The 19,252-nt window shown below is 34.2% G+C and overlaps 1 protein-coding gene across 2 annotated transcripts in view; it reads left to right on the plus strand.

Annotated features, from left to right (window-relative positions):
* Nucleotides 1-7,472: 7,472 nt before the first annotated feature.
* The window catches only part of LOC110466659 (adhesion G protein-coupled receptor L2-like), an 80,285-nt gene continuing 68,505 nt past the window's right edge, over nucleotides 7,473-19,252 (plus strand). The window contains exon 1 of one of the 2 annotated variants that reach the window (XM_021523320.1): nucleotides 7,473-7,529. The gene's annotated coding sequence lies outside the window, so the exon portion shown is untranslated. Of the gene's footprint in view, nucleotides 7,530-17,730; nucleotides 18,027-19,252 lie in introns of those variants that run through there. The other variant, XM_021523319.1, reaches the window with a different exon arrangement.

Below are 19,252 nucleotides of genomic sequence, written 5' to 3' on the forward strand. Positions count from 1 at the left end.
CTCTTCAACTTAATTAAAAATAAAACTTTATTTTGTCCCAGATTTATTCACTTATAGTGTTCTTATCATTATACCTGATCTTTGTAACAACTCTGTTTGGATTTCATTGATCACATGACTTTGAAATAAATCTTCATGTTTCTCTCTCTTGTCACACAGTTTTTCCCCAGTCCTACTTCTCCGAGAGTTACCACCTAGGTCTATTATTTGTATTGTTGATAAACTACAAGGTCTACAGAAATGTCCTGCTTCGAAAATATAAAGTGGAACCCATTTAGAATCTGAGTTTATTGATGTTGGTTCATTTTACAAACAAATTTTCAAGTTTATAGAGAGTTGCTGTGAATATCAAGGTTATATTTATATTGAAATTCAAATTTCCCATTCTAATGCCTGTACAAAAGAATTTATGTATCATCAAAGCAGCGTGTTTCACGGTGAGTATTAGGTTTTTACGAAAACAGAATCCACAGACAGCAACATCCATTGTTGCTTCGACAGTGAATAAATACCTTGACAGTACTGTACCTTCTGAAAAGGGCGTATTTGGACCTCGACTCTCCAGGGATACTCGGCTGAAGGTCACGGCGTAGGTTGCTCAGTTAATTACCTCACTTCTCATTCGTCTTAGGGATAGGATGTTCCTTATTGATTCTGGTGACATATAGCATGGTAGGTCAGGACTATAGCATTGTAACTGTTATCACCCAGTATCATACCTAAGCTTTAACGTATCAAACATTCATCACACCCCACAGAACCATAAAGTCACATGACAAAACTGTAAAGTCGAGACAAGAACATGTCAAGAGACCACCAATTAAAATTCTTCAAGAGTAACTCATACATTTATCAGTTTTAATTGATTTTGTTCTGCAAATAAAATGTTGCAGACTTCTTTTTTTTCACAGATTCAAATGTTATTTTCACTAATTCTGGCATCAGGAATATAAGGTAATTTATCCAAACATATGTAAATGAGTATTCAAAATAATTTAAAGATGCAAAATGGTGAAACTCTGCAGATACAATCTTGTCAGCAACGTCCAACTCTATACATTATAACCAATGTGACTACTATGTAAGGACAAATGAAAAATATGTGAGTTTTTTTGTGTAACATGTTGTAAAGTTCAGGTTGGTAGAAAATACATTTTAATTTTAAAAATGATTGATGTGGTTTATATAGGAGAGTGCATGATCTTGACTTTAAAAGTGTTTCTTTGAAAATTGACTAAAAAAAGTGTAGGATATAGGCACAAAAAATAAAGGTTAATAGGGTAACTGAAACACAAAATGTTTTTGTTGGCCTACTGACTTTATGTGATGGATGTTTATTTACACTGGTTTTTGTGCAAAAGTTGTAAGCTTGATACATTAATCTATTTTCATAATGACGCCCAAAGACTTCAAGTGATTATACACATACCTGTTTAATGTGTACTTATAATCCATACCTGCTGCCATCTCTCCCTATTTTGGAGGGAGACTCCCAATTTTGGACCCTAAAACTGAGCGTTTTTAACAAGTGAATTTGCTTTACTATTCCTATTTTCTAAGATCTGATGATTTCATCTGAAAGAACAGCTCAAAAGATGCCATTTCAAAGTTATTTTTTCCCTAGGGTGAACATACACACATTTTAGTTATGCTTACAATTCTGAGCATTTGTGCGATCTCCCCCATGGAAATTTCAAAAAGTTGGGAAAAATGATAATCTAAATCAAATTTATCACCAGAAGCAAATATCATATTGGTGTACATTACATATACATAAAACTAACAGTACCATCACCTATTTGTTACACATGGTTATACAAGATAAACAACGGAGGGACTTCTGCTGGGTTTTTTTAATATTCCCCATTTCAGCAGATACATTTCCTATGTATTTCGTTGTCAATTTTATTTTAAAGTAAAAGAAAAGAAGAAATCAAAGTAAATCAGCTAGCAGATGGCCACACATAGTATTTAAGAAAAAAAGCATATAGCATACAGGCTGATATTTTATTTAATGAGCTAAATATATTTAAAGAAAAAAGAAATTTTGTCATCATGATATAATTTCTTATTAGATAACTAGCATTAAATGGGAAGCAACAAAATACATGTATTAGAAAAAATAAAAAAAAATGCGTAAATGGCTCAAAATCAGTATAAATATACATGTATTAGAAAAAATGAAAAAAATACATAACTGGCTCAGCTAGGAGTCAAATTGAAGAATTATTAGTTCCTACTGATTGAGATGAAGGGAAATCCTATAGCAGAGTCAGTAACAAGTAACAAGTGACTTAAGATAATTTACCACAGTGACACTGCATTAAATTATAAAAATGAAATTATTTGAAAAAACAGTCTAGTTACCACACTGTGTCCAGCCGAGTCTTTAGAAGATATTTGGAGAGAAAATATTTGTAAACTATCGTAAGTAAATTATAATAATTTAGAATCGTGTCAGATCAACGGTGCACTTAGATTGTACAGTTTTTCATACAGAATTGTTACATAAAGAGCTCAGGAAATTCACTTTGTGATTGCTCACATCTTTCATACACCTATGGACTGTTCTGCATTCAAAGTTTTGTAATTTTGGGGGTGGGGGTAGTTGAATGTTTAATAAGACATCAGGTTGAACTTTGAACTTTGAATAGCTCACAAGTGTATAGGTTTTTGAAAAATCCAGTGTCAGGGTGCCAATGCAAATAGAAGATTGACATAGATATGAATTCATTAATGGCTAAGTGGGTTTAAAAGATAGTATTATGCAAGCATACTAGGAATTGCAGTAATATTTTAATAGCAATATTTTGCAATTATTTGTCAAGCAATATTAATTGCAATATGATTTTGAAATGGCAATACACTGTTATAATATTGCATTTTTTTCTACTAATTGTTTTGAGGATTAAGGAGTTGTGAAATAATTTTTCGTAAATAATGCTCAGATTGAAGCAGTATTATCCTAATCAATATTGCTCGGTATGTTGATTCACAGAACTGTATAAAATAATTTTAATTTATCATTGAGCCTTGCTGAAATCTGATGATCACTGTCATATTTTCTATATGAAATCATCATAAATGTACTGAATTTCTAGGAATATATTGTGACATATTGCAGTATTCACTTAATATTGCAATAAGACAATTGCTTCCAATTCCTTTCCCTAACGCATACCTATCCAGCATTGAATTTAAAACGTCTGCGTTTGTATGTTGATATATCTGTATCATAAATGATTAAATGCCTGCAGTACATTTCTGGGACCTGATGCTGCTAGAAATACTGCAAGGTGGACCTCAGCAAGCTTATACATGTGCTAGGATTTCTGATTAAAATTTAAAATTTCATCTGCAGGTAAGATAAATAATAATCTAACATGCTTTTCTGGTATCCTTGGTCGGCATACGAGTGCAAAACACGTGAACTTGTATTCTACATGGTATGTGTGACCTAGCTAGAAACAGAATGATCTCATTTGCACTTTTGCATATGTTACAGATCAATCATCAATCATCTGCTGTGTGCTCAGCCCCAATGAAAATACAATTAAATACCATTTTTCTATGCATTGTGTTCATCCTGTTTACCCATATCATCTCCGAATATCATGTTAGGATGTTATTTTAATCAAATCGGAAAATTGTCATGAAAATCCATTTTTTCATTGTGTGACATTTTTGAGTTAATTGCTAGAAAAACAATATAATTGATTCTCAGGTTAATTAAGATATTTAAATGTGATTTTAGAGCAGACCAGTGAAGTGGTCAATAAATACACTATCTGTTAATGATCTAATGCTGCTCAACTGATGATATTCAATTTGTTTGTACAGTTAGAGAATCTGAGCACATTTGACAATGTGACAATACCTCTATTACCGCTGTCGTCTCACTGAAGGTAGAAAATCAATATGTAGGCTTTCTATCCACTCTGGTCACAATTTCTCTATTATTCACAATCTTTGCATTACAAAACTCGTAAAACAGCCAATTTCCTTTCTTTATGATCCAATTTGTCATAATTTTTTTAGTCTCTCCTGAAAATATGTAGGATTAAGCTTCTGTCGAGTAAAGATGGAAGGAAAATGTTTAGAGTAATGGGGGTAACAAAGTCCTGAATCAGTGTCGACCTCGCCACGACAGGCTAATGGCGAGGACTCAATCACACACAGCCAATGGCTTTATGAGCAGTGGGAATTGATTTATCATTAATGATTTTACTATAATGGAATCTGTCTATTTTGTAAATTATGGCTATGGTAATTTAAAAAAATTAAACAAAGCTTACTGCAGGAAGGAAAGGTATTTGTATAGCTCTCATTGTTGTCGTGTTTTGCATCCATCACTTGCTCCCTACCAATAGCTTCATGCAGAGACCAGAGATTGGCGCAAGCCAACTGTTGTACAGGCAACTGAGACATGATGTCAGATACAACTGTTGTACAGACAACTGAGACTTGATGTCAGATACAACTGTTGTACATACAACTGATACATGATGTCGGGTACAACTGTTGTACAGACAACTGAGACATGATGTCAGGTACAACTGTTGTACAGGCAACTGAGACATGATGTCAGATGCGACTGTTGTACAGAGAACTGAGACATGATGTCAGATATAACTGTTGTACAGGCAACTGAGACATGATGTCAGATATAACTGTTGTACAGACAACTGAGACTTGATGTCAGATAAAAATGTCGTACAAACAACTGAGACATGATGGCAGATACAATTGATGTACATACCACTGAGACATGTCAGATACAAATGTTGTACAGACAACTGAGACATGATGTCAGGTACAACTGTTCTACAGACAACTGAGACATGATGCCAGATACAAATGTTGTACAGGCAACTGAGACATGATGTCAGGTGCAACGGTTGTACAGACAACTGAGACATGATGTCAGAGACAAATGTTGTACAGACAAAGGAGACATGATGTTAGGTACAACTGTTGTACAGGCAACTGAGTCATGATGTCAGATATAACTGTTGCCTGTACAACAGTTATATCTGACATCATGACTCAGTTGCCTGTACAACAGTTATACCTGACATCATGTCTAAGTGGTATGTACAACAGTTGTACCCGACATCATGTCTCAGTGGCTTGTACAACAGTTGTACCTAACATCATGTCTCCTTTGGCTGTACAACAGTTGTTCCTGACATCATGTCTCCTTTGTCTGTACAACACTTGTATCTGACATCATGTTTCAGTTGTCTGTACAACTGTTGTACAGCCAAAGGAGACATGATGTTAGGTACAACTGTTGTACAAGCCACTGAGACATGATGTCAGGTGCAACTGTTGTACAGACACAGGAGACATGATGTCAGGTGCAACGGTTGTACAGACAACTGAGACATGATGTCAGATACAACTGTTGTACAAAGAACATTAGTGAAAATGAGTAGTTGAACACTTCCTAGCACTACAAAATACATCACTTTAAACTTGTGTTTGACTATTTCGCCTTAATTGGAGCAGAGCTTAGTTCAGCACACCTAAATTTTATACGAAAACAATCTATGTAGTCACGTTTAGACCAGGTGGAGTTTCTTGGTTGTAACACATGTAACTGTACTTCATCTGTCAATGTTATATTGTTTAGGAACATATCACAGGTCAAAATGCAATCACACAATTTAATTTTCACCTGAATATATAAATGTTCTTCAGTCTTGAGATTACCATTTTACAGGTGGTTTTTTCCATAATATTTTCTCCCTTCTGACATTTACTGTTACCTAAATTGATTGTATTTCGTGAATGTGTTTTTAATCTGCACAGAATGACATAAATATCTTGTGTAGAGATTTGATTTCTGTGTGGGATTGTGGTCCAGACAAGCTCTGTCCATTAGCCCACTGTCCACTGTATAATCCCACCACCGTCTCTACCCCCACACTCTCCACGGTCGCAGCACCCTCCAGTTATCACCGGCTTTGGGAGTTCCCATCCCTGTACTATCTTCTCTCTGAAATTGATTCCCCGCTTATCATCACAATTAAAGACAATGGGCATGTTGTATTTTTCATCCTGAGCTAATATTTTGGGTATCTGTGGGGTAGTGTTACTCTGGGCCAGTAGTGTACAAGGCTCTACAGAAACTACTCTGTCAATATAGCTCTGTGGTGGTCAAACCAGACATTCAACACAGTTTCCAGAGAATGTATGTTCATGTAATCACTCCTGTACAGGGATTATCTTTTATATAGCCATTTTCTAAGTAGCTAGTATATGTTTTAATGAGTACAAGTTTGAGATTAACATTTTTCACAGTGAGTTTTTGGTGAGAATTCAAGGATTCTACAATAAAAAAGCTGAAACATCAGGTAAGTAATTATATCAAGATTTTTTATGCGTAGTACTATTAGCATGTAGTACTTACAAACATACTATGTAATGTCTTCTTAAGGGCTCGTAACATATATTTTATTTCTAATTCATACACAAGAAAGACATCAGCATAAAATTAGTAACAGTATAAATTCTTAACAAATGTCATCTGTATCTTTAAGTTTCTGTCCAATACAAAGATGTAAGAATAAAGTACAACCAAATTTTCCATTTTTTTTTCTTTAATTGCAGAATTTGGTCAGGGCAAATATGACATCGGAATAAGTCTGAATCCATTTTGGCTGGTGGTAGCAGGCTTTTTTGACACAGCTATTGATTTTGAGACTGATCACATGATAGCTGCCAGGTGGCCATCTTGCATTTTGAAAGTTTAAAGTTTGTTATTGCAATTTTTTTGAAGGATTTGAGGAATCAAATTTCACAAGTGGCTCCTTGTTGGTCATTATTTGTGAATGGTTAACTTTGGGTCTGATCAGAAGAACAAGATGGCTGCCTGGCAGCTCTCTTGGATTTTGACTGTTAATGTTTGTTGTTCATATTTCGCAGAAAGTACTTGATTGATTCTCTAGATTTTTAATTGTGAACACACATTTATATATATATATGTGTCATTCTAATTTTTTTTATTTATATTTAACATGTTTACTCATTCCCACGCCCATTAAGTATACTCCAATCGTAACTGGCCCACTGCCTTCTTCATGAGAAGTGCGGAAAATAATAAATTTTTGAAAATATAGTGTGATTCTTCCGTGTAATTTCTGAAATAAACTAAATGTTATCATGTCATCCCAATGAGTGTATATTTCCCTTTGTGAAGTGGATTGTAGTGCAGCTGGTGTACATTATATTACATTCATGGTACAAACATAGCTATAGGTGCCCTGTGGTATTCAGTATCTGTTCCCACCCATAATAAAACATGGTACAGCATGTCTCTAAATGGTCATCAGTATTGTTCCACAGTTGTACACTCATCCCACAACCAATGTGTGCCCTGATTGGGGATTAGTCAGTATTACTTCCAATCATACAATTCATCGAAATACGGTTTATATACATGACTGCAGTGTGTACACGTATATTGACCATATAACCATTAAGAGATTTGGATTAAAGAAGTTAGCGAAAGATCTACATTGTAGGTATGTTCAAAGTTGAAAAATGCAGTCAAACTCTTTCGTTTGAAATTGTCAGATCCATGAAAAAATATCTTCCAGACTAGCAAGGTGTTTAATTTATCTAATTGATAATGTGCAAATGTATTTAAATTGTTTTGTTGTCAGAAACCAGAGAAATTACATGGAACAGACAATTTTAGATGTTAAGAGTTTGACAGAGTTTGATTGTAAGAATATATACATCGTACATATACATATAATGTATCTTATTTTGCTTTAATATAGAATCATAATTGTGAAAATGTTTTAGTAATTATAGTTTAACATGAGATATTTTACAAAAATTTCACCAACAACAAGCTGTGAATTAGCTACAAATAGCTACAATTTGTCATTGTGCTGTAATTGATTTTGAATCCCTTGAACGGAGTTGAAAATCCTATTTTTTTTCTAAAGTGCAAAATGGGATAAATGTTATGAGTATCAGATGAGGACAGACAGATACCAAGCTGCAGATTACGTCTCTTTGTGAAAAAGAAAAAAAACCCACAAACATCTGGGGTTGTGTGTGATGTTTTAACAGCGTCCTGTACTCCTCACCCCATTGTTGAGACAAATCCAGGTACAGATAGACAATTTGTGTTTGCACCTGAAATCAACATCAATCCATTTGAAAGAAATCCTGCCCTGTCTCGGGTAACAAATGTTTAGAGAGGTAGCTAAGTACATTCAACTTCTGTACATCACATGTTAGGTTCTTCTGTACTGTAATTAGTGGTCAAAAGAGGAAGTGAGATAAATTTACAGGGTTTTGAAATAATATTTACAGCTTTGAAATGATTCCACTTACCTACGTTAATTTACAGGTAAAGTTGACACTGATATCTACATCGAAATGTCTATAATTAAGTGTGGTTAAAGAATTGACCTGTAGAATTATACCCCTACACAGTAATTTCTATACCGTCACAGTGGTGGTGTCGGTCATTGTATCGAAAGTCCAAGGATCACTGCTCCATGGTACGATTCACAATCTGGTGGTGAACATAATGTTTCATTGTAAGACAAGCTTCCTCAGAACAGTATTACCCTCAATAATTACCTTAGCACGACACACCTTATAAAAACAATTCCATCCCTTACGTTTGTCACAAGTATGGAATTGTGTAAAGGATTCATTTTCTGAAGGATGGGTCTATTTTACGCAAAGTAATTGGGTAAGAATTGATAAATAATAACTTTTTCAGACAAAGAAACCAGCCTACCAACTTAAATATGTTTTTCTTTGACAATTCATGCAATTATTTAAAATTTTCTATTCTGCAGAATATGCTAGGGATATCTGCTTGTGGAAATGAAATATATTCTCCTAACTTCTCCAATGACTTTTTGTAAACCACATTTGGAATAAAGAAGTTTTAGCAAATATATCGACCTGAAGCGTCATTACAGAAGAGGCATAGTAAAAACGCTTATATAATCTAATGACTACAGTCTGTTCATCTGAGAGTTAAAATTTACCTGGTACAATATTGATTGTAAGACGTCAGACAGGGTTAGAAGGACGAGGGGTGGGGCGGAGATGTAGGAGGCAATGTGTTATCAAAATTCAAAAGTTGACAGGAGAACATGCATTATTTCCTTGTCTGCCGGCTCGACCACAATACACAAACCACTTTGTAGTCTGCGTATGCCGTACATCCATTACTAGCCTCAAAAATCAAAGACACACTCTATAGATTTTTAAGAATCTCTCCCATACAAAACAATATTAACTTCAGGTATGTTGCAGAAAGTATAAGATATTGCCCAAAATGATGCTGTTTTATATTCTAAATGGAAAGAGGCTTTATAATATTTCTGATATATATATATGATCATAATACTTCAAAAAAGTTTCTTTTGCATTGTTAAAGGGGCTGGTCGAGAAGAAAATACAAAATAAATTGGTCTCCCTTCTCTGGCCTTCCAAAAGTTATACCACGGCAATATGATGGTCGAGTTCTGCTTGCAATGTCCAGTTTTGACCACTGAAATCTCAGGGAAGCCCTGCGTTAATTTAGCGCAGATCTATTTATATATGTCACGTGGTTGTTTCGAAAGTGAGGCATGTCGGACTCAACTAGCGGACAAGACAGCAATACTATACGTAAATAATTGTTTTGAAAGGTCATGTATGATGCAAGTGTAGTATTCCTACCTTTATGTTGTTGTTATATATAACGGTATTGATACCTCGTGCCTGTCATGACTTTTGCATGCATCTTTTTCTTTCGCCGCAATGTTTATATTTGGCCTTGTTGATGACGCGAGTGCGGTAAAATTACATCACTGATCTGTGTCAATTGAGAGTTTTAGACTGTCAGGTGACGATTTAGGATTTCTTTAAAATAATTATAAATTTTACTCTTAGGTAGTGAATTTCAGCAAAATTTGAATCAGTATATTCCATAAGAAGGTATTTTAAACATGTGTATGCCATTTTAGCAAATATGACATTGTTTCCCCGACCAGCCCCTTTGATAAAATCATGTTGCATTTTCTTTTTACATAGAAAAAGTTGCTTTTACTTTATGAATAATAACTTCCTTAACATCTTTAATTACATGACGTTTTCCAATGGAGATAACTGCTGCCTTGCAGGCATCACTTAACTATATGAAAAACACAAAGAGAAAAAGCCATTGGTATGAGCATCCTTAACTACATAAGAATCACAAAGGGGGATAAATGTTGGAGTTGTGATCATCGTCTCATTGATCTTGGCATCTTTGACTAAACATTGAATTCATACAGGTAGTGAACCATTGTGAGGGTGTCTATAAGTAAACATGAAAATCACAAAGGGAGATAATTAGGGGTATGGTCATCCCTAAATAAAACAAGGAAATAATAAAGGGAGTTAACCATTGGTAGAGGTATCTACAACTAAACATGGGAATCACAAAGGGAGGTAATTAGGGGTATGGTCATCCCTTAATAAAACGAGGAAATAAAAAAGGGAGTTAACCATTGGTAGAGGTATCTATAACTAAACATGAGAATCACAAAGGGATAACTAGCGGTAAGGTCATCCCTAAATAAAACAAGGTAATCATAAAGGGAGTTAACCATTGGTAGAGGTATCTACAACTAAACATGGGAATCACAAAGGGAGGTAATTAGGGGTATGGTCATCCCTTAATAAAACGAGAAAATAAAAAAGGGAGTTAACCATTGGTAGAGGGATCTATTACTAAACATGAAAATCACGAAGTGAGATAATTAGGGGTATGGTGATCCCTAAATAAAACAAGGAAATAATAAAGGGAGTAAACCATTGGTAGAGGTATCTACAACTAAACATGGGAATCACAAAGGGAGGTAATTAGGGGGATGGGCATCCCTAAATAAAACGAGGAAATCAAAAAGGAAGTTAACCATTGGTAGAGGTATCTATTACTAAACATGAAAATCACAAAGTGAGATAATTAGGGGTATGGTCATCCCTAAATAAAACAAGGAAATAATAAAGGGAGTTAACCATTGGTAGAGGTATCTACAACTAAACATGAGAATCACAAAGAGAGATAACTAGGGGTATGGTCATCCCTAAATAAAACAAGGAAATCATAAAGGGAGTTAACCATTGGTAGAGGTATCAATAACTAAACATGAAAATCACAAAGTGAGATAATTAGGGGTATGGTTATCCCTAAATAAAACAAGGTAATCATAAAGGGAGTTAACCATTGGTAGAGGTATCTACAACTAAACATGAGAATCACAAAGGGAGATAACTAGGGGTATGGTTTTCCTAAAATAAAACAAGGAAAGCATACAGGGAGTAAACCATTGGTAGAGGTATCTATAACTAAACATGGGAATCACAAAGGGAGATAACTAGGGGTATGGTCATCCCTAAATAAAACGAGGAAATAAAAAAGGGAGTTAATCATTGGTAGAGGTATCTATTACTAAACATGAAAATCACAAAGGGAGATAATTAGGGGTATGGTCATCCCTAAATAAAACAAGGTAATCGTAAAGGGAGTTAACCATTGGTGGAGGTATCTACAACTAAACATGGGGATCACAAAGGGAGGTAATTAGGGGTATGGTCATCCCTTAATAAAACGAGGAAATAAAAAAGGGAGTTAATCATTGGTAGAGGTATCTATTACTAAACATGAAAATCACAAAGTGAGATAATTAGGGGTATGGTTATCCCTAAATAAAACAAGGTAATCATAAAGGGCGTTAACCATTGGTAGAGGTATCTACAACTAAACATGAGAATCACAAAGGGAGATAACTAGGGGTATGGTTTTCCTAAAATAAAACAAGGAAAGCATACAGGGAGTAAACCATTGGTAGAGGTATCTATAACTAAACATGGGAATCACAAAGGGAGATAACTAGGGGTATGGTCATCCCTAAACAAAACGAGGAAATAAAAAAGGGAGTTAATCATTGGTAGAGGTATCTATTACTAAACATGAAAATCACAAAGGGAGAGAATTAGGGGTATGGTCATCCCTAAATAAAACGAGGAAATAAAAAAGGGAGTTAACCATTGGGAGAGGTATCTATAACTAAACATGAGAATCACAAAGGGATAACTAGCGGTAAGGTCATCCCTAAATAAAACAAGGTAATCATAAAGGGAGTCAACCATTGGTAGAGGTATCTACAACTAAACATGAGAATCACAAAGGGAGATAACTAGGGGTATGGTTTTCCTAAAATAAAACAAGGAAAGCATACAGGGAGTGAACCATTGGTAGAGGTATCTATAACTAAACATGAAAATCACAAAGGGAGATAATTAGGGGTATGGTCATCCCTGAATAAAACAAGGTAATCAAAAAGGGAGTTAACCATTGGTAGAGGTATCTACAACTAAACATGGGAATCACAAAGGGAGATAACTAGGGGTATGGTCATCCCTAAATAAAACGAGGAAATAAAAAAAGGAAGTTAATCATTGGTAGAGGTATCTATTACTTAACATGAAAATCACAAAGAGAGATAATTAGGGGTATGGTCATCCCTAAATAAAACAAGGAAATCAAAAAGGAAGTTAACCATTGGTAGAGGTATCTACAACTAAACATGGGAATCACAAAGAGAGATAACTAGGGGTATGGTCATCCCTAAATAAAACAAGGAAATAATAAAGGGAGTTAACCATTGGTAGAGGTATCTATAACTAAACATGAAAATCAAAAAGTGAGATAATTAGGGGTATGGTCATCCTTAAATAAAACAAGGAAACCATAAAGGGAGTTAACCATTGTTACAACCGTTTTTATTTATTTCCTTTACTAAAAACGGATATCACAAAGGGAGTTAACTGTTGGTCTAAGCTTCCTTAAGTAAACACCCAGTGAGTTAGACCTTCCTCTGGGCTTTCTTGACTGTATGACACTGCTCTAAATAGTACAGCGAAATAGGAAGAAGTGACATTCCGGTTGATAAAATTCTTTACCTTTCAGGGTTCAGTGTCTCCAGATTAATTTTCTTTGGATGGTTTCCAACTTTTCAAGCTAGCTAATCTACACTTGTAGGTATTTATTTGGCTATTCTCGTTCTTTCTAATTTATTTTTTACAATGACAAATCCTGTCTGCTGATATTTATATCCCAGTTAAGAAATTATTCTATTTATCTGTAATGAAAGCTTTTGTGATTGTATGAAATAAGACCAATATATGTGAAATTAGACACATACATAAAATGTTGATGAACATCCGTATGATAATACAAGGACCTGATAGGTTTTGTAAATATTATCAAAGATTTTTTTCTAAATATCACACCATATGATGAAGCTGATTGGTGTTTCATGGTGACAGCAAAATCCTGGAGTTCAATAATCATGACCTATGATTTCATTTTCCAACAATTTCTAATCAATGCACTTGCATTCCTCTATACAAGTCCTGCCTTCTGATTGGTGGGTCATGATCATCATACATGTATGCTGCACAGGCAACTTCCAGACACTACGTACAACCTAGGACAGGGTAAGCACAGTACAGATTGACACATACATGCACTATTTATGTAGATATACCAGGTAAAAAAATAGTTTTGTTTGTGGTAGTTATAGACAGGTGGTATATATAGACAGGTGGTAGTTATAGACAGGTGGTATTAATAGACAGGTGGTAGTAATTGACAAGTGGTAATTCTAAACAGATGGTATATATAAACAGGTGGTATATATAGACAGGTGGTAGTAATAGACAGGTGGTATATATAGACAAGTGGTAGTAATAGACAAGTGGTATATATAGACAGGTGGAATACATAGACAGGTGGTAGTAATAGACATGTGGTATATATAGACAGGTGGTAGTTATAGACATGTGGTGGATATAGACAGGTGGTAGTTATAGACAGTTGTTATATATAGACAGGTGGTAGTAATAGACAGGTGGTGGTATGTATAGACAGGTATTAGCTATAGACAGGTGGTAGTTATAGACAGGTGGTAGCTATAGACAGGTGGTAGATAAAGATAGGTGGTAGTTATAGATATGTGGTAGTTATAGACAGGTGTTAGCTATTGACAGGTGGTAGTTATAGACAGGTGGTAATTATAGACAGGTGGAAGTTATAGACAGGTGGTAGTTATAGACAGGTGGTAGCTATTGACAGGTGGTAGTTATAGACAGGTGGTATTTATAGACAGGTGGAAGTTATAGAGGTGGTATTTATAGACAGGTTGTAGATGAAGACACATTATAGAGAGGGGGTATTTATAGACAGGCAGTAGTTATAATACACAGTTGGTAGTTATAGACAGGTGGTAATTATAGACAGGTGGAAGTTACAGAGAGGTGGTATATATAGACAGGTGGTAGTTATAGACATGTGGTAGATATAGACAGGTTGTAGTTATAGACAGTTGGTATATATAGACAGTTGGTATATATAGACAGGTGGTTGTCATAACAGGTGGTAGTAATAGACAGGTGGTTGTATATATAGACAGGTGGTAGATTAATAGACAGGTGGTAGTTATAGACAGTTCGTATATATAGACAGGTGGTAGTAATAGACAGGTGGTATATATATACAGGTGGTAGTAATAGACAGGTGGTATATATATACAGGTGGTAGTAATAGACAGGTGGTATATATAGACAGGTGGTAGAAATAGACAATTGGTATATATAGACAGGTGGTTATAATAGGTGGTAGCAGTTGACAAGTGGTAGTTCTAAACAGATGGTAGATATAAATAGAAAGGTGGTATATAATGGTAAGTGGTAGTTAAAGAAAGGTGGTATGTAAGGCAGAATTTACTTGTTCTTTTTTTATTGTACCAAAAATTGTATGGTAATAAAATATTTACAGACATGAATTGCCTAAGAAATCTGTATCCAATTTACTATTACATAATATATTTTACACGACAGTTATGTAACCACGGGACAGATTTAACCCATAATCTATGATTTTACAGGTGTCCAATAAATGATAAAATAAATGTCACACAGAATTCTTGAGGATTATAGATTCAGATTGAACTGAGGATAATTCCTCCCTGATGGAATTGGAAACTTTTTTGTCTCATGTAGGCTGTAACAGAGGAAATACATCAAATTCTTTCTATCTAAAGTTTTGGTTGATGGTCATATTTTGAATATTCTGTGGCACAATGAGTTATTTCGGGTGCCTTTTATATATGTGCTTGGTTGTAAATGATTGATTTTCATGGCCATATATTGTAGATAGTACAAAATGATTGATCTTCATGGCCAAGTATATATTGGACTAGGATTACAGTTTGACAATTCACTCACAGAATCAATGGTGTTTACCCACAATTCAACTCAGGCAAATTATAAAAAAAACATAAAGTTGTCTCAATCTGAACTCTTAAAATGCTAAGAAGGCATTTTACTACAAAACAACCTTCCAAGTGCAGTATTTGATTCAAGTTTTATTTAAGCATCAAGTTGTTTTCCGACTCTGTTAGCTAGGGCTTCGTCTGTCAGATGAAGCCGTTTAAACCTGGAGCTTGGAGAACTTTGATTGCGATCAGCGGCTCTAATCACCATTAACATTGCCGTTGATAGTGCATGTCACAGTCGTAGAAAACTATCAGCCATCTTTATTTTCTTAAGATCACTATATCTTTGAAAAATGTTCCATACTACAAACTCAAATATATTGTAAAATTTCTTTCCATCTGTCGCAATTGATTCTAGCTCGTTTTCTTCAAATTTACCTATAAAATATTTCAAGTTTTGTTGAAATCTAACTGAAATTGTTTCAGATCCATTCAAAACAGCAGAATGTAAACTTTTTGCATCCTAAATCATCTGTGTGTGTTACTGTCAAACTTATATTGGAGACGCTGCCTATAGCTATCACTGCTTTTTATTGTGCATTATGTTTGAAGGATATGAAATTACAAAATGCTGTCAAAATCTGCTGGGACTATAGAAAACTTAAATTTAAATATAAACAGAAATAAATTGCTATGAGACCAAATGCTACGGGTATCATTAACTGGATACAAAGTTTCCAGAAAAAAATAACAAATGATATCAAGTTATTCAAGTGAGATATCAAAACAGCGTTTAAACTTATTTGAGAGAGACGTCATAACAAGGTATTGAGTTATCTGAGTGAGATATCAAAACGGGGTATCAAATAATTCAAGTGCAATATAATAACAGGGTATCAATTAAGTTATTGAGTGAAATATTATAATGGGGCATATACAGTTATCTTAGTGAGATATTTAAATGGGGTATCAAGTTATCTGAGTGATATATATTATAATGGGGTATCAAGTTATCTGAGTGAGATATTAAAATGGGGTATCAAGTTATCTGAGTGACATATTATAATGGGGTATCAAGTTATTTGAGTGATATATTGTAATGGAGTATCAAGTTATTTGAGTGATATATTATCATGGGGTATCAAGTTATCTGAGTGATATATTATAATGGGGTATCAAGTTATTTGAGTGATATATTGTAATGGAGTATCAAGTTATTTGAGTGATATATTATCATGGGGTATCAAGTTATCTGAGTGATATATTATAATGAAGTATCACGTTATCTGAGTGATATATTATAATGAAGTATCACGTTATCTGAGTGATATATTATAATGAAGTATCACGTTATCTGAGTGATATATTATAATGAAGTATCACGTTATCTGAGTGATATATTATAATGAAGTATCACGTTATCTGAGTGATATATTATAATGAAGTATCACGTTATCTGAGTGATATATTATAATGAAGTATCAATTTATCTGAGTGGTATATTATAATGGGGGATCAAGTTATCTGAGTGATATATATTATAATGGGGTATCAAGTTATCTGAGTGATATATATTAAAATGGGGTATCAAGTTATCTGAGTGACATATTATAATGGGGTATCAAGTTATATGAGTGATATATTGTAATGGAGTATCAAGTTATTTGAGTGATATATTATCATGGGGTATCAAGCTATCTGAGTGATATATTATAATGGGGTATCAAGTTATCTGAGTGATATGTTATAATGGGATATCAAGTTATCTGAGTGATATATTATAATGGGGTATCAAGTTATCTGAGTGATATATTATAATGGGGTATCAAGTTATCTGAGTGATATATTATAATGGGGTATCAAGATATTTTAGTGATATATTATAATGGGGCATACAGTTATCTGAGGAGATATTATAAGGAAGTATCACGTTATCTCTGAGATAAAATAGGGTATCAATGTCATCCAAAAGATGTATGGTAACATTGTTATGAAGTGTTTCTAACTAAGTATCAAGTTATTCAAGCGAGAAAAAATGGAAAGCATATTCATAATCTAACAGGAAGGTCATTTTTGAGATTGAATCACGATTATCGGATGAAATACTTTGTTCAATCACATTCAGATTTATAATGTCACGTAAGCGTTATTGTGTAAGTTAGGCAACACTCTGGGGGGTGACTTTACTATTGATAGCCACTGACTGGCATTCCAATACGCCTGTTCAAACATTGAACAGACGTCTCGAAGTGTTCGAGACGGAGTTCGTATATGACAGTTCTGTGTGCTGAAGGTGAAATCGTAAAGAATGGAATTATAAGCCACACAATAGCTCGGTCCTACCTTTAGGTTTGGGTGTGGGATACGCTCATTATCCTATTCATTCTGTTCAATGAAATTACAAAAGGATAGACAATGTAGGTAACAATTATTTATTTCACATGACTGACTTTGAGATTGGCAAGAACATTGTCGTTTTAAAGTTGGTGTCCCTATCAGTTTACAGGTACTTCCTGTCTCGATACCGACATTACCAGTCGGGTAATCAGGCACCTGAGGAAGTTGATCCTGCTGGTCGTACCTGTGGTCGGTGAATAGCGGATTCAGTGTGCTTTTATATACACACATCCAGTTAACACAGACATAAGCTCATGTGCTTTGTAAGGACGAACGTTTTTTTAAATATTCAATTGGATTTATTCGTCAAGTTAAATGAAAAAACGGTTCAACACAAAGGTGAGTCAGGATGTTTATTTCAAAATATTACAGGTTCCTGATAGAATGTCAATGTCTATGGATATTGAATAAGTACATAGAAGTGGTTTCATTATAAAATGTGGTTTTGGACTGATGCACATACATCTTTACATGAAGTTGTATATGCCTGAATATGATAGCTAGTTTATTAACTTTGTACAATACTTTAGTTCTTATGATGTAGGGTGATCTTGTACAACTCCTAATCTCTATCAGTGTGTTGACCTTGTAAATCTCATCTCTATAGATATAATGACCTTGTACTAATCAAATCCTAGCCCTATAAAAGTATGTTGACCTTGTAAAACACAAAACTCTATAAATATGTTGACTTTTTTAAACTAACCTTTATGAATATGATGACCTTGTACAGTTCAATATCTCTATAAGTATGTTAACCTTGTACAGTTCAATATCTCTTTAAGTATCTTGACCTTGTAAAACTCACCTCTATAAATAGGATGACCTTGTACAACTCAAAATCTCTATAAATATGTTGACCTTGTAAAACTCACCTCTATAATATGATGACCTTGTACAGTTCAATATCTGATAAGTATGTTGACCTTGTAAAACTCACCTCTATAAATAGGATGACTTTGTACAACTCAAAATCTCTATAAGTATGTTGACCTTGCACAAGACATCTCTACAACCATCTCTATATACATGTGTGTTGACCAGGCTGTTGTACATAGTATGATACCTTCATCTCATTTTTTGTTGACCTTGGTTTTGTAATGTACATGATATTGTATAATACCTTATGTAACACTGTATATCAGGTTTTTGACAAATTCATAATAAAAAATTTGCATTCTTTCTGCATCTGAGTGTTCAGAAATGTGCATTTGATATTTTTTGCAGTTTCAAAAACTTACGAATAAAGTTTAGATTAGATGCTGATAAAGTATACAAGATTTATACAGTATGCACTCTAGAGTAATGGTTTGATTGATGTACGTTTGTGACATGTCATCAGCATGTTGTTATATAACGGTGTGTATGATTATACATGTGACGGCATCGTAAAGGTCAACATTAGGATCAACTGCATATAGGATCAACTGCATACATAAATGTATAAAACCAATATCAGTTTTACAACATTTTTAATTATAATTTCTAATTTGTCATTGTGACAGGCTTGAAGTATGATGTAACATTATGAGATTTAAGTGCAGCCAGGATTTGTACCAACATGA

The sequence above is a fragment of the Mizuhopecten yessoensis genome, unplaced genomic scaffold (assembly GCF_002113885.1).
Source record: "Mizuhopecten yessoensis strain PY_sf001 unplaced genomic scaffold, ASM211388v2 scaffold11139, whole genome shotgun sequence".
Taxonomy (NCBI): Eukaryota; Metazoa; Mollusca; class Bivalvia; order Pectinida; family Pectinidae; genus Mizuhopecten; species Mizuhopecten yessoensis.